Source organism: Uranotaenia lowii, chromosome 2, assembly GCF_029784155.1.
Source record: "Uranotaenia lowii strain MFRU-FL chromosome 2, ASM2978415v1, whole genome shotgun sequence".
Classification (NCBI taxonomy): domain Eukaryota; kingdom Metazoa; phylum Arthropoda; class Insecta; order Diptera; family Culicidae; genus Uranotaenia; species Uranotaenia lowii.
The window spans coordinates 1,559,715-1,575,675 of NC_073692.1; the positions used below are offsets into that span (position 1 = coordinate 1,559,715).

A 15,961-nucleotide genomic window follows, 5' to 3' on the forward strand; every position below is an offset into this window, starting at 1 on the left:
CAAATTTACAAAAATGATAAAAATGACAAAAATTTCGAAAATGACAAAAATGACCAAATTGACAAAAATGACAAAAATGACCAAAGACAAAAATGACAAAAATGACAAAAATTAAAAAAATGACAAAATAACAAAACTGACCAAATTCAAAAAATGATAAAAATGACAAAAATTTCGAAAATGACAAAAATGACCAAATTGACAAAAATGACAAAAATGACCAAATTGAAAAAAAATTGACAGAATTGACAAAATCGACAAAATTGACAGAATTGACAAAAATGACAAAAATGACAAAATTGACAAAATTGACAAAATTGACAAAATTGACAAAATTGAAAATTGACAAAATTGACAAAATTGACAAAATTGACAAAATTGACAAAATTGACAAAATTGACAAAATTGACAAAATTGACAAAATTGACAAAATTGACAAAATTGACAAAATTGACAAAATTGACAAAATTGACAATATTGACAAAATTGACAAAATTGACAAAATTGACAAAATTGACAAAATTCACAAAATTGACAAAATTGACAAAATTGACAAAATTGACAAAATTGACAAAATTGACACAAATGACAAAATTGACAAAATTGACAAAATTGTCAAAATGGTCAAAATTGTCAAAATTGTCAAAATTGTCAAAATTGTCAAAATTGTCAAAATTGTCAAAATTGTCAAAATTGTCAAAATTGTCAAAATTGTCAAAATTGTCAAAATTGTCAAAATTGACAAAATTGACAAATTTGACAAAAATGACAAAATTGACAAAATTGACAAAAATGACAAAAATGACAAAAATGACAAAAATGACAAAAATGACAAAAATGACAAAAATTACAAAATTGACAAAATTGACAAAATTGACAAAATTGACAAAATTGACAAAATTAACAAAATTGACAAAATTGACAAAATTGACAAAATTGATAAAATTGACAAAAATTACAAAAATGACAAAAATGACAAAAATGACAAAAATGACAAAAATGACAAAAATGACAAAAATGACAAAAATGACAAAAATGACAAAAATGACAGAAATGACAAAAATTACAAAAAATGACAAAAAATGACAAAAATTACAGAAATGACAAAAATGTCAAAAAGACTAACAATGACAAAAATGACAAAAATGAATAAAAATACAAAAATGACAAAAATGGAAAAAATGACAAAAATGACAAAAATGACAAAAATGACAAAAATGACAAAAATGACAAAAATGACAAAAATGACAAAAATGACAAAAATGACAAAAATGACAAAAATGACAAAAATGACAAAAATGACAAAAATGACAAAAATGACAAAAATGACAAAAATGACAAAAATGACAAAAATGACAAAAATGACAAAAATGACAAAAATGACAAAAATGACAAAAATGACAAAAATGACAAAAATGACAAAAATGACAAAAATGACAAAAATGACAAAAATGACAAAAATGACAAAAATGACAAAAATGACAAAAATGACAAAAATGACAAAAATGACAAAAATGACAAAAATGACAAAAATGACAAAAATGACAAAAATGACAAAAATGACAAAAATGACAAAAATGACAAAAATGACAAAAATGATAAAAATGACAAAAATGACAAAAATGACGAAAATGACAAAAATGACAAAAATGACAAAAATGACAAAAATGACAAAAATGACAAAAATGACAAAAATGACAAAAATGACAAAAATGACAAAAATGACAAAAATGACAAAAATGACAAAAATGACAAAAATGACAAAAATGACAAAAATGACAAAAATGACAAAAATGACAAAAATGACAAAAATGACAAAAATGGCAAAAATGGCAAAAATGACAAAAATGACAAAAATGACAAAAATGACAAAAATGACAAAAATGACAAAAATGACAAAAATGACAAAAATGACAAAAATGACAAAAATGACAAAAATGACAAAAATGACAAAAATGACAAAAATGACAAAAATGACAAAAATGACAAAAATGACAAAAATGACAAAAATGACAAAAATGACAAAAAATGACAGAAATGACAAAAATGATAAAAATGACAAAAATGACAAAAATGACAAAAATGACAAAAATGACAAAAATGACAAAAATGACAAAAATGACAAAAATGACAAAAATGACAAAAATGACAAAAATGACAAAAATGACAAAAATGGCAAAAATGACAAAAATAACAAAAATAACAAAAATGACAAAAATGACAAAAATGACAAAAATGACAAAAATGACAAAAATGACAAAAATGACAAAAATGACAAAAATGACAAAAATGACAAAAATGACAAAAATGACAAAAATGACAAAAATGATAAAAATGACAAAAATGACAAAAATTACAGAAATGACAGAAATGACAGAAATGACAAAAATGACTAAAATTACAAAAATTACAAAAATTACAAAAATTACAAAAAGACCAAAATGACAAAAATGACAAAACTGACAAAAATGACAAGAATGACAAGAATGACAAAAATGACAAAAATGGCAAAAATTACAAAAATGACAAAAATGACAAAAATGACAAAAATGACAAAAATTACAAAAATTACAAAAATGACAGAAATGACAGAAATGACAAAAATGACAAAAAATGACAAAAATGACAAAAAAGACAGAAATGACAAAAATTACAAAAAATGACAAAAAATGACAGAAATGACAAAAATGTCAAAAAGACTAACAATGACAAAAATGACAAAAAATGACTAAAAATACAAAAATGACAAAAATGACAAAAATGACAAAAATGACAAAAATGACAAAAATGACAAAAATGACAAAAATGACAAAAATGACAAAAATGACAAAAATGACAAAAATGACAAAAATGACAAAAATGACAAAAATGACAAAAATGACAAAAATGACAAAAATGACAAAAATGACAAAAATGACAAAAATGACAAAAATGACAAAAATGACAAAAATGACAAAAATGACAAAAATGACAAAAATGACAAAAATGACAAAAATGTCAAAAAGACTAACAATGACAAAAATGACAAAAATGACAAAAATGACAAAAAAGACAGAAATGACAAAAATGACAAAAATGACAAAAAATGACAAAAAATGACAAAAAAGACAGAAATGACAAAAATTACAAAAAATGACAAAAAATGACAGAAATTACAAAAATGTCAAAAAGACTAACAATGACAAAAATGACAAAAAATGACTAAAAATACAAAAAATGACAAAAATGACAAAAATGACAAAAATGACAAAAATGACCAAAATGACAAAAATGACAAAAATGACAAAAATGACAAAAATGACAAAAATGACAAAAATGACAAAAAATGACAAAAATGACAAAAATGACAAAAATGACAAAAATGACAAAAATGACAAAAAATGACAAAAAATGACAAAAAATGACAAAAAATGACAAAAAATGACAAATATGACAGCAATGACAAAAATGTCAAAAAGACTAACCATGACAAAAATGACAAAAATGACTAAAAATTCAAAAATGACTAACCATGACAAAAATGACAAAAATGACTAAAAATACAAAAATGACAAAAATGAAAAAAATGACAAAAATGACAAAAATGACAAAAATGACAAAAATGACAAAAATGACAAAAATGACAAAAATGACAAAAATGACAAAAATGACAAAAATGAAAAAAATGACAAAAATGACAAAAATGACAAAAATGACAAAAATGACAAAAATGACAAAAATGACAAAAATGTCAAAAATGACAAAAATGACAAAAATGACAAAAATGACAAAAATGACAAAAATGACAAAAATGACAAAAATGACAAAAATGACAAAAATGACAAAAATGACAAAAATGACAAAAATGACAAAAATGACAAAAATGACAAAAATGACAAAAATGACAAAAATGACAAAAATGACAAAAATGACAAAAATGACAAAAATGACAAAAATGACAAAAATGACAAAAATGACAAAAATGACAAAAATGACAAAAATGACAAAAATGACAAAAATGACAAAAATGACAAAAGTGACAAAAATGACAAAAATGACAAAAATGACAAAAATGACAAAAATGACAAAAATGACAAAAATGACAAAAATGACAAAAATGGCAAAAATGACAAAAATGACAAAAATGACAAAAATGGCAAAAATGACAAAAATAACAAAAATGACAAAAATGACAAAAATGACAAAAATGACAAAAATGACAAAAAATGACAAAAATGACAGAAATGACAAAAATTACAAAAAATGACAAAAAATGACAGAAATGACAGAAATGACAAAAATGTCAAAAAGACTAACAATGATAAAAATGACAAAAATGACTAAAAATACAAAAATGACAAAAATGACAAAAATGACAAAAATGACAAAAATGACAAAAATGACAAAAATGACAAAAATGATAAAAATGACAAAAATGACAAAAATGACAAAAATGACAAAAATGACAAAAATGACAAAAATGACAAAAATGACAAAAATGACAAAAATGACAAAAATGACAAAAATGACAAAAATGACAAAAATGACAAAAATGACAAAAATGACAAAAATGACAAAAATGACAAAAATGACAAAAATGACAAAAATGACAAAAATGACAAAAATGACAAAAATGACAAAAATGACAAAAATGACAAAAAATGGCAAAAATGACAAAAATGACAAAAATGACAAAAATGACAAAAATGACAAAAAATGACAAAAATGACAAAAATGACAGAAATGACAAAAATGTCAAAAAGACTAACAATGACAAAAATGAGAAAAATGACAAAAATGACTAAAAATACAAAAATGACAAAAATGAAAAAAATGACAAAAATGACAAAAATGACAAAAATGACAAAAATGACAAAAATGACAAAAATGACAAAAATGACAAAAATGACAAAAATGACAAAAATGACAAAAATGACAAAAATGACAAAAATGACAAAAATGACAAAAATGACAAAAATGGCAAACATGACAAAAATGACAAAAATGACAAAAATGACAAAAATGACAAAAATGACAAAAATGACAAAAATGACAAAAATGACAAAAATGACAAAAATGACAAAAATGACAAAAATGACAAAAATGACAAAAATGACAAAAATGACAAAAATGACAAAAATGACAAAAATGACGAAAATGACAAAAATGACGAAAATGACAAAAATGACAAAAATGTCAAAAATGTCAAAAATGACAAAAATGACAAAAATGACAAAAATGACAAAAATGACAAAAATGACAGAAATGACAAAAATGACAAAACTGACAAAAATGACAAAAATGACAAAAATGACAAAGATGACAAAAATGACAAAAGTGACATAAAAAAAACAAAAATGACAAAACTGACAAAAATGACAAAAATGACAAAAATGACAAAGATGACAAAAATGACAAAAGTGACATAAAAAAACAAAAATGACAAAAATGACAAAAATTACAAAAAATTACAATAAATGACAAAAAATGACATTAAAATGAGAATTTTTGCAACCAATTGTTGAAAAGCAGAATGTTTCTAAAACCGAAATAGAAAGTTTCGAAAACTTCCTAGAATTAATAAAAATACTCCTGTAACATAGTCGTTTATGCGTTTGCCTAGAAAACCGAAGATTGCGGGTTCAAATCTCCAGCACAGTGCAGACAGTTATTTTTTCGACAAAAGGTCAAAAAAAAGATTCTGACAATCTAACCGTTTCTGATAGACTCATTTCTTATGTATCTATATAAAACGTAAACAAAAAAACTGAAATTTTTTTAAACTGGTTTTTAAATCTTAATCTATAGATAATTCTTAGAATGATCTTATTGTCCCAAAAACTTGGTACGCAAAAAGATTCATTTTGAAATGAAACAGCCTGTGGGTTTTATATTTCTAAACCACAAACCACAACTTTCATAAAATATCGAATGTTCAGTATCCTTTGACCTCAAAACTCATAGAAACATGCTTCATAATCTTCCGTTTATCCACGCTTATTAGTTTGCTAATCCACATGAATAAGGTTTACAAAAGTGCCATATTTACATACCTTGTAGACCAATCGTTCAATTCCGCTGACAGGAACACAAAACGGGACGCCCTTTCAGTTTCAGTTGCTTCCGCCCAGAGACTATCCTACTTTCGGTGGAACACGCTTACACTTAATTCACTCTCACTCGCTTCGGTTTTGAAAAACTGTTTGCCCAAATCCTATGTAAATTTAGTTCCTTTCTCCGTTGGCGCTTCCGTTGTCCGTCTAGCTAGGCTCGACTCGATTCGTATCGATCCCAATCCGACACGATCCCGACTGATGGGTTCCTCGCGTTGTGTGCGGCCAACGTTTAGGAACTTCTCAAATAGAACCAAAATGGGTTCGTCCAACCGACCGATAGATTCCAATCTGCAATGGGCGCTTTGCTTCGTTATTTGCGAAAACCACCCCCCAACCACAACCGAAAAAAAAACAGAAACCAGCAAGAAGCGTGATCGTGCAAAATCAAAATCACTCAATCACTTCCACTAGGCAGAGAAGCTTTTAGTGCTAGGATGGGACTCTGCTCAGCTAGCACACAACACAATTTTCCAAAACCCAAACCCCGAGCCAGCTCAGCTCAACTCAGCAGGATCTCACCGGATGGATTGTAAACGATTCCTGTCGACGGCGTCCCCTTATCAAAAGCGCAGCAAATAGGTTGCGGCCAATTAGACCCGCGCTTTCCGTTTCCGTCCGAATGGCAACAACGGGTCGGCCCAGAGCGGGAGAAAAGTTTCCCGTATGTATATTTTAAGCTCACCAACTGTGTTCGTTTTAAAGCTCAGCGAGCGTTGAAAAAAAAAAGATCCGCTCTGTTGGTTCTGGCTCAATGTTCACTCACGATTTATCCGGAACGGCACTTTTCCATTCACTTTACCATACACCATGTAGTGCGACACACTCGCAGAATTTCCCAACTTCAATTGGGGGGATTCGTCGTTTATTATTTACTATACTGAATCACATTCGACCATTTGCTGAGCGCGCTGATCTCGAATGGCAGTTTTCAGTTTGTTTTCCCGTTTTCACGCTGTCTGATAGGTATTCGTCGATTGGTTTAGTTAAATCCCTGCAGATAGAAGAATATTACTAGTTAGATGTTGTCACGAGTCGTGGCAAAACGGTGATACTCGATGTTGTGCTTCGTTTCATACACATAGTTATTTGCATATACGTACTTCACGCATTTTAACCCCTCTGAATGGACTTTTCAAATTGGTACAATGCTATCGCTAATGTGGCCTTTCAGTCACTTTGAGTGGTGGGCAATTGGTACGATTTTTTTATAAATATACTGTAATTGGAGCAAAAATTTATATTCTCAATCCAATTTTGTGTAAATTCCAAATTCATACATTGTTTTTGTGAATTGCATACCTATCTCTTTGATAAATTTGATCCAATGTATAGATTGATAATTTACTGCCATACAGTACTTTGATTGCAAATTTTTTGAAGATGAATGGTGGGGATTCGATCTCACCAAACTAAACGCCATCAGCAAGTTTCAGAGGCTTTCGAGTTTTGCTAACAAATATTTTCTTCTAAAGACAAATTCATTGACTTCCCTGAAGCAAAACTTGTAGATTTATATAAAAGAAATTTTAGTAATCTAGTCAGAAGTAGGCGATGGTTCGTTGGTATCGCACGTGTTTTTTCTTGCTCTGTCGCGATGAAAATTAATTTTTTGAAGTTTAAGTAGTTTTTATTGTAAAATTGTGATTTTTCTTGAATTAGTGGATAATGCATAGTGATCAATAATTGCATGTTTCATTGTTTCATGTTTCATTGTTTCTCCGTTGATTTCGTTCGCCTCCAGCAGGTTGAATGTTTCGCTTCTAAAGCATGGATCACCATGAATCTGGACGCACTGTTTATTATACCATTGCGCTCCTAGTTGTTGGATTTGGAATGTTTTGACAGTTCTTTGTTCGGAAATGTTTCCTCTATCAGTGCTGAAAATTTCATTGCGATTCGTTTTGTTCCAAACAAGTTACACGTGATGGAAGCCGCGAGGCGAAAATAAATTTTGGACACTCACGTTAAAAACCGACGTGGTCGGGTTAAAAAAATCGCGAAATCATTAAATATGCTCATATCAACCATGTGCAACGTTCTCAAACGTTTCCGTGAGATGCATACTATCGATCGGCAGGTTCATACCAAGCGTTATAGTGGACCTAAGAATCAGAAACCGCATTTGGAGGTGTTGATAACGATCAAGACAAACACAGGGTAGTCGGACTACGACATCGCCAAGAAATTCAACGCGACCGGTACACCGTCAAAAGGATTAGTCTCCGCGAAGGAATACGATCCTATCGAGCCAGTAAGCAATCAAACCGGATATTGAAGCAGAATTTAGTAGCCAAAGGACGTGCCCGGAAGTTATACAACAAGATTCCAACGAAGTACGACGGACGCATCCTCATGGATGACGAAACGTACGCGAAGATGGATTTTGGGCAGCTTCCTGGCCAAAAATTTTATAAAGCCACTGCAGTGGTGCACTGCACTGGTCGGGGTGATGTCCCCGCCAAGTTCAAATTCGTTTTTGCTGATAAGTTAGCAAGAAAGTGTTTGATCTGGCAAGGTATTTGCAGCTGCGGACGAAAAACCCCGGTTTTTGTGAAAAACAAGACCATGGACTCCGAAATGTACAGTGCCTTAAAAAATGTTTTTTTTCGTACAATAGATCTCACAAAAGACCAGTAAAGTTTTCGCCAGATTTGGCATGCTGCCACTACAGCTAGGAGGTACTACAGTGGTATTCGGCCAACGGGTGGATTTTGTTGAAAAGGACATCGACCCACTCAACTGCCCTCAATTCCGCCCTATCGAAAAATTTTGGGCAATTGTTAAGCAGAAGATGAAGAAGAATGGTAGGACGACTCGGGAAGCAACAGAGATGAAGAGATTGTGGAACAAAATGGCCGCTGAGGTCAGTGAATAGGGTGTCCAAACTTTGATGAGTGGTTCTAGACGAAAAGTTCGGAATTTTATCAAAAAAACATCGAAATATTTTTTTTTCCTTTGAAGTGCAATAAAACCCCTTCATTTTGATTATAAATCTTTTTTTTTCGTTTACATAGCTCCGAGATAGACCCGTTTTAACGCGTCCAGATTTGTAGTGATCCATGCTTTAGAGTACAGAGTGACAAAAAAGTCCGGTCACACAGGAAAATCTCAATATTTCAAAGAATAAGAAAAAAATCTGAATCTGACTTTCATAGCTTTATTCAGAAACTCATAAAGATACTTCACAGACGATATTTCGGAACTACACCACCTTTCTCTGATCGAACCAGCTTCAGAAGTCTCGGAAAGTCATTGCAAGCGGCGCGCACGTGCTCCATCGGCACGGCTCGTATAATCTTTTTCAGCCTTGGAGTTCTCACAGATCTTGGTCGTCCACATCGTGCCTTGTCCTTGGTGCCTCGGGTCTCTAGGTTTTATGGTCCGGTACACGAATTTCCGGTTGATTCCGAGCGGGATTAGGTGTTTGAATATGTGTCCGGGTTTATTCTCACATATTCGGCGATAACAGCTGCTCTTAACTGTGCCATGGCTCACAACTTAATGTAACCAAACTGCACAGAAACTAAACTCTGCCACTTTGGGCAGCAAAGTAAGCCCTTTCATTTGACATATAGATGATACCAGAGGCTACAGGCGACCCCAAAAAAGTGTGACCGGACTTTTTTGTCATCCTGTATACACACTTGCTACTTCAACAATTGGTGATTTCGTTCCATTATCCTTCTCATTCATTTATTCTGAACTGATATTGCAATCCGGGAGTTTCTACCTTAGAATTTTGAGGAGCCTACACAATTTATAAATGCTGAAATATCGTTTATCAATTTATGAAGAGACGTGAGGTGACCCCCCGGAATTGGCGGGGAGTGCAGAGGAGTTTTTTTTCTCTATTTCAACCTACTTTTTCAACTAAAGAATGGAATTACTATTATGATTTGAAAACAAGTGGCTGGAAGAAAAGTGAGGTGCGCATAAGAATAACGTCAGAAATTGTCGTATAAATGGGATGCTTCCGATTGTGTTGTGAGTTGTGCCTTGGAACCCGACAATTTGTTCATGCACTTGTTTTATAAATCAAGTTCCAGGATTCAAATTTCCCATATTTACCAAAGTTTTTTATGCTAGAGTTTAAATGACGGTAAGTTATTGAACGATACAAATTTATTCATTATGATGCATATCTATGACGATTCATCGGAATTGTTAAAATACTGTGTCAGTCATAGATGTGTACTTTCACAATTATTCCACAAAATCTTTTGGAAGAGGTAATTTCAAAAGATTTTGTGGTGGTGCTAATTTTTTTTTCACTGTGCTTTCAATATTTATTTTCAAGAGCCTGTAAAGGCGCTATATCCAAGATCAATGACCAGAGATGATGGTGCACAGTAATCCGAAACATGTAGTTTGATAGAACGTCCAGTAAAAAAAATATAAATTACAATTTATCAATTGATTCAATTTATACTGCATTGTTTTGGATTTCTGTGCAGAAAAAGCTCATTTCCATGAAGGAAGTGATATTTAAAACATTTTATAACCATGGAAACGTGTAGTACTGTTGTCCACGTTTCTTCCTTCCTTGGTTTCAGTGGTCTCTGCAACCAATCTCGCATATGCATTACAATGATCTTCATTTGTGCTGTTTTAAAAATTCCCAACACCTCTTGAACGATCTGGTTGAATCCTTACCAAATAACTAAGCATCGTATCCTAAATTTCGGCCAACTCTCTCAAAAAATGAAACAGCAGTCAACGAGCAGTACAGTGAAGTTCAAAGTGTTTTTTTTTAAGTTTTTTTTGGTTACTTGAATTTTGTAAAACTAGAAGCTCTGGTTCAAGCTAAGCAGTAAAACATCTTGAAGAGTTCTGAAGTTTTAAGTTCATTCGTCTCGATTTCACTCAGATTATTTGTTTGTTGAATATAACCTGGGAACGATTATTTAATACATTTTATTTTTTATACTTATTTCAACTTATATTTCCGTCATCATGAAAAGTATCAAAAGAACATATTAGAATTTGTTTTTAGAAAAATCTTGGCTAGCGTATTTTTTATCAGTGTGAAAGGTAGAAAATTTGGTATAAAAAATTCAAACCTTTACTATTCCATTTAAAAGTAATTGTTTTTAAATACAACTCCAATTTGGATGATGAAAAAACACTAGTTTCTTGTCAGCTCAGCATTTCTGTAATTTTTCTCCCGAGAAGTAGGCGATGGTTTGTTGATATCACATAGGTTGTTTTTATTCGCTCCGTCACGGTGAAAAATAAAATTTTTGTAGATCAAGTAGTTTCTTATTGTGGAATTGTGATTTTCTGTATTAGTGGATTAAGCATAGTAAACAATTATTACATATGGGGATTTTTTTTTATTATCTGACAATTTGCGCCGGGGGTCTTCAGATTTTCCCCGAAATTGAAAATTTGGTTCATTTTTGCGACTTGAAAACACATGTATTTTTTCAGCTTTCTAACATTTTTATTTCTTGAGTTAGCTTCGGTTAGATTTTTTTGTAAATAAAAAATAACCATTTTTCAAAGCTACATAACTCTGTTATTTCTCAACGGAAATTATAAAATAGCACATCAAAATGCATTGAAATTTTATCAGCTTTCCAAATAGAATAGTTGAAAAAAATTAAATAGTGACCTTCGACATGAAAAGTTGTAAATAAAATTTAAATGGCGTCTAAAAGTACCGTCTGCACCACCGAATATTTTGCAAAAAATACCATTGTATAGCTCGATTCATGATGCAACTTTCATCTCAAGACACCAAAGTGGGCCATTAACACCTTGAAGAGTTATGAAAGAAATAATGACAATAAATCTCTTTTTTTGCATCGTAAACAAACAATGGTGGAACAACTGCACTCACATATGGAGATAGCGCGCACTTCTAACAACATGAAAACAAAAGAACTTACCAAAGCAGGTAAAAAACACTTCTTTTTCGTGCTTTGTAGAGTGTTTGCAGCAAAACTGACTTTAAATTTTAACCAAAATTCTGAGTATCGTATTGTTTATGTGATATAACTAATAATGGGAATGTTGCTTTTACAACCTGATCATATACTATATAACTTATTAATTTTCGATCAAAGATCATTGTGAAGCATAATCAATGCCAATAGTAGAAGGTTCAGTCCCTGTGTTTGGGATCACAAAAATGTGATTAAAAAAATGAAATATAGACGTGCTTTACATAGTTTTTATATCGGGAGCTAAGCACTGGACACCAAAATCCATTCTCATTGATCAAAAAAGTATGAGAAAGTGGCACAAATGTTGTAGAAATAATCAAAGAGCTCAGTATGGCCAGCCCAGGCTGTAAAATGATGAAAATATGATACTTTTACCGTATTCGTTTTCTACATTCGCCCAGTTTTGAGGTTTACCATACTAGAACGAACATAATTCGTCGTCAGTGTTTTGCTACCTCGATCGCTCACACACGAATCTTCAGTGTTCCACCGTCCATCAAATCTGGGGAATTAGAGATGCAAAACTTAGTGCATAAACTTCTAAAAATGACAGTAAAATGCACATAACTTGTTGTGACCTGGTGCTAAACTGGGTATAAACGAATACGTTATTAGATTTTTGGATATAACATGAAGTCAGTTAAGCTGCAACAATCTGCCGCCCTTTCTTTCATAACAGTCCCATATACAAAAATAAGCAAGCGAGACAATCAGCTTTTTCTTTTTTGGAATATATTTTTAAATTGTGACCACTTTCAGCATAAACGAAAATCGTTTCGAGGTTGTCATAATAAATCGTAAGACCTGAAATTTTCGAAATTGGGTTATTGGTAAGGTCGAAAGCACCATTTTTATTCATTATGGGACTGTTAATCGACCATATTTGAAACCTTTTTCGAATCTACTAGCATAACAGTCCCATACAAAATATATTTTTCTCACCAAGCTACTTTCTAAGACTTAAATTTGATTTTTGAACTTCTAAATGCAATTGTCAGTAAAAGAAACATACTTTTGCAAAAAAAAACCATGAAATCCACATTGTAAGTTGAATCTTTTTACGATTTTTGATTGCATCCGATAGTTTTTCGCTCAGGAAGTCATTCCTAAGAAAGTCAGACCTGCCTTCGAAAACTAGTGTGCATCATTCGACATCAAGTGAGTTAAAAAGGTGTTTAAATGATTCAAAGCAATAAACCAAAGACTATTTCGCCGAAGGAAACATTGAAAAGTAACCAAATCCGTGGTATTTCACATATGGGACTGTTATTCAGGTATATTTCATATAGGACAGCCACGAATTGATATTTTTTTTCGAAATCTCTAGAACAAAACCTCTTTTTTTAGTCTTTTATGTTGAAGCCTTATGTTGACCTAAAATGACGAAAATTCATATGGGACTGTTATGCGAGTAAGGGCAGTCTGAAAAGGACGACAAAATAGTGTTTTTTACCAGCTTTGATAAGTTCTTTTGTTTCCATGTTGTTAGAAGTGCTTGCTATCTCCATATGTGAGTGCAGTTGTTCGACCATTGTTTGTTTTCAATGCAAAAAAAGAGATTTATTGTCATTATTTCTTTCATAACTCTTCAAGGTGTTAATGGCCCACTTTGGTGTCTTGAGATGAAAGTTGCATCATGAATCGAGCTATACAATGGTATTTTTTGCAAAATATTCGGTGGTGCAGACGGTACTTTTAGACGCCATTTAAAGTTTATTTACAACTTTTCATGTTGAAGGTCATTATTTAATTTTTTTCAACTATTCTATTTGGAAAGCTGATAAAATTTCAATGCATTTTGATGTCCTATTTTATAATTTCCGTTGCGAAACAACAGAGTTATGTAGCTTTGAAAAATGGTTATTTTTTATTTACAAAAAAATCTAACCGAAGCTAACTCAAAAAAAAAAATGTTAGAAATCTGAAAAAATACATGTGTTTTTAAGTCGCAAAAATGAACCAAATTTTCAATTTTGGGGAAAATCTGAAGACCCCCGGCGCAAACCCGTCAGATAATAAAAAAAAATCCCCATATTTCATTCAATTCTCCATTGATTTCGTCCAGCAGTTGACATCGTTGAATGATTCGCTACGATATGAAACACACTTTCTACTTCTAAAATTATTGGTAAGTTCGTTCCATGATACTTTTCATTCATTTATTCTGAACAAATGTTGCAATCCGGATATTTCTACCTGAGAATTATCAGGAATCAGGTTCCAATTTTTTTTTTAATTCTGAAATATGTACCGTTAATTGATTTATGAAGAGACGTGAGGTAATCCTCCCCATTTAGCGGGGACTGCAGGGGAGTTTTTTTTCTCTTGTCGGAAAAATTTTTGGGTTTCATTTATAAAGTTGTGTTGAAAAAACTATAATGTTTTTAAAACAAGTGGTTGAAGTGAGATGCGCATAAGAATTACGTCAGAAATCGTCGTACAAATGAGGGGGTTCGTAGGGTGGGTTTGTTCGTAGGTGGACCGTAGTTAATAGCAACCAAATCTTTTTGTGATATTAAAAACAAAATAACCAAAATTAAATAACTCAAAAAAGAAAAAAAAATTATTTGTTTCAAGTTCGGGATTGTGATAAAGCTCAGTTGGCAAGTCAGTTACTTCGAGTCCAATAATAAACATAAAAAAAATAAATAAAAACCACCAGCCTTTTAAAACTGCTATCCTATTTTTTATTTTATTCAAATTTGAAATCTGAATTTTATTTTGGTAGTTGACAAGTATATTTGAAGAATGATAAAGACAATTTTGATGTATAGTTTTGACATCGATGTTTTCTGAAATTTATAGTGAGGCTAAAAGTTTAGTCAGGATTGATCTCGCGAGATTGAATTCGAGATTTGCATTTTTATTTTGAAGCTTTCATGTTTTTTCCAGATCTTTTCATGCTGAATTTGCATTCCTTGATTTTGATTTGTCATTTTATAATTTTTAAACTAATATGCTAATGTTTGTATTTTTCAAAAGTAGTATAAATGATTTTTTCAATGTGATTTTTGTAGTTTGTTTTTACAATCAATAAATTGAAACTGCTTCAGATACACATCATTAGCTGAAATAAAAGTAAAAAGTGCAGCGACCCCCCAAAGAAAATTGCTCTGGGCTCTCTGAAAATTTAAACCGACCCTGATTAAAAACTGATATTTGAATCTTGAATAGTAGGTTTCCGAAATAAGACTCAATAAAATAGTTAAAGAAGCAGAACTCGGTATGAAGACAAATTTTTAGCCTTGAGATTAGATTTTGGTTCTTGAAACAAAATTTATATTTTTTTTTTGATTTTTTGATCAATGCTTCAATTTAAGAAGGCAGCAGAGTAGGCGATGCCTTGTTCGGGTCACACGCGTTTTTTGTCCGCGAATATGTTGTTTAAAAAAAGTTTGAATACATTGTATTTAGATGAATCGATCGAAAAGTGGAACCACCGAATATCAGGGGACTGGAATTCATCATTTAAGTGATAATCGGAGGGCCGGGGATTGTTTTCTACTATAATTGATATGGAACCTCATTTAGAGCCTTAAACGGGTGTCTGCTGGTGATCGGAAATTGAAGTTTTTGGAAGAGTTTGTGTGGTTTTTAATGATGCTGGAGAGGAAGGAAAACCATAACTCAGGAAAGCCCATCATTTTTTTATTTATTCCGTTTATTATGATATGATTTTGTAGGCTGTGGAAGAACAAAGCGAACGCATTTGTTTCTGACAGTAGAAAATGCGATTGCAAATTGAAAATTTGTTTAGTTTTCAAAGCAATTACCAAATTTCGAAGATTGATTAGTAGTTTAAGTGAAAGGTTTAATACTGGCTCATCTCCATAGATGCAAGCAACGTTAGGTATGGATTTAGAAGCTGGTGAAGCCATTCCTGTGCCCTGGACTGTTCGAGGTCTACATTCCCCTTTG

At 31.4% G+C, this 15,961-nt stretch overlaps 1 protein-coding gene across 9 annotated transcripts in view; it reads right to left on the bottom strand.

The window, feature by feature from the left end:
• LOC129749882 (uncharacterized) overlaps positions 1-15,961 on the bottom strand; it is a 169,614-nt gene that overhangs the window by 151,964 nt on the left and 1,689 nt on the right. For 8 of the 9 annotated variants that reach the window (XM_055744995.1, XM_055744994.1, XM_055744992.1 and 5 more), the window contains exon 2: positions 6,033-7,086. The gene's annotated coding sequence lies outside the window, so the exon portion shown is untranslated. Of the gene's footprint in view, positions 1-6,032; positions 7,087-7,195; positions 7,215-15,961 lie in introns of those variants that run through there. The other variant, XM_055744996.1, reaches the window with a different exon arrangement.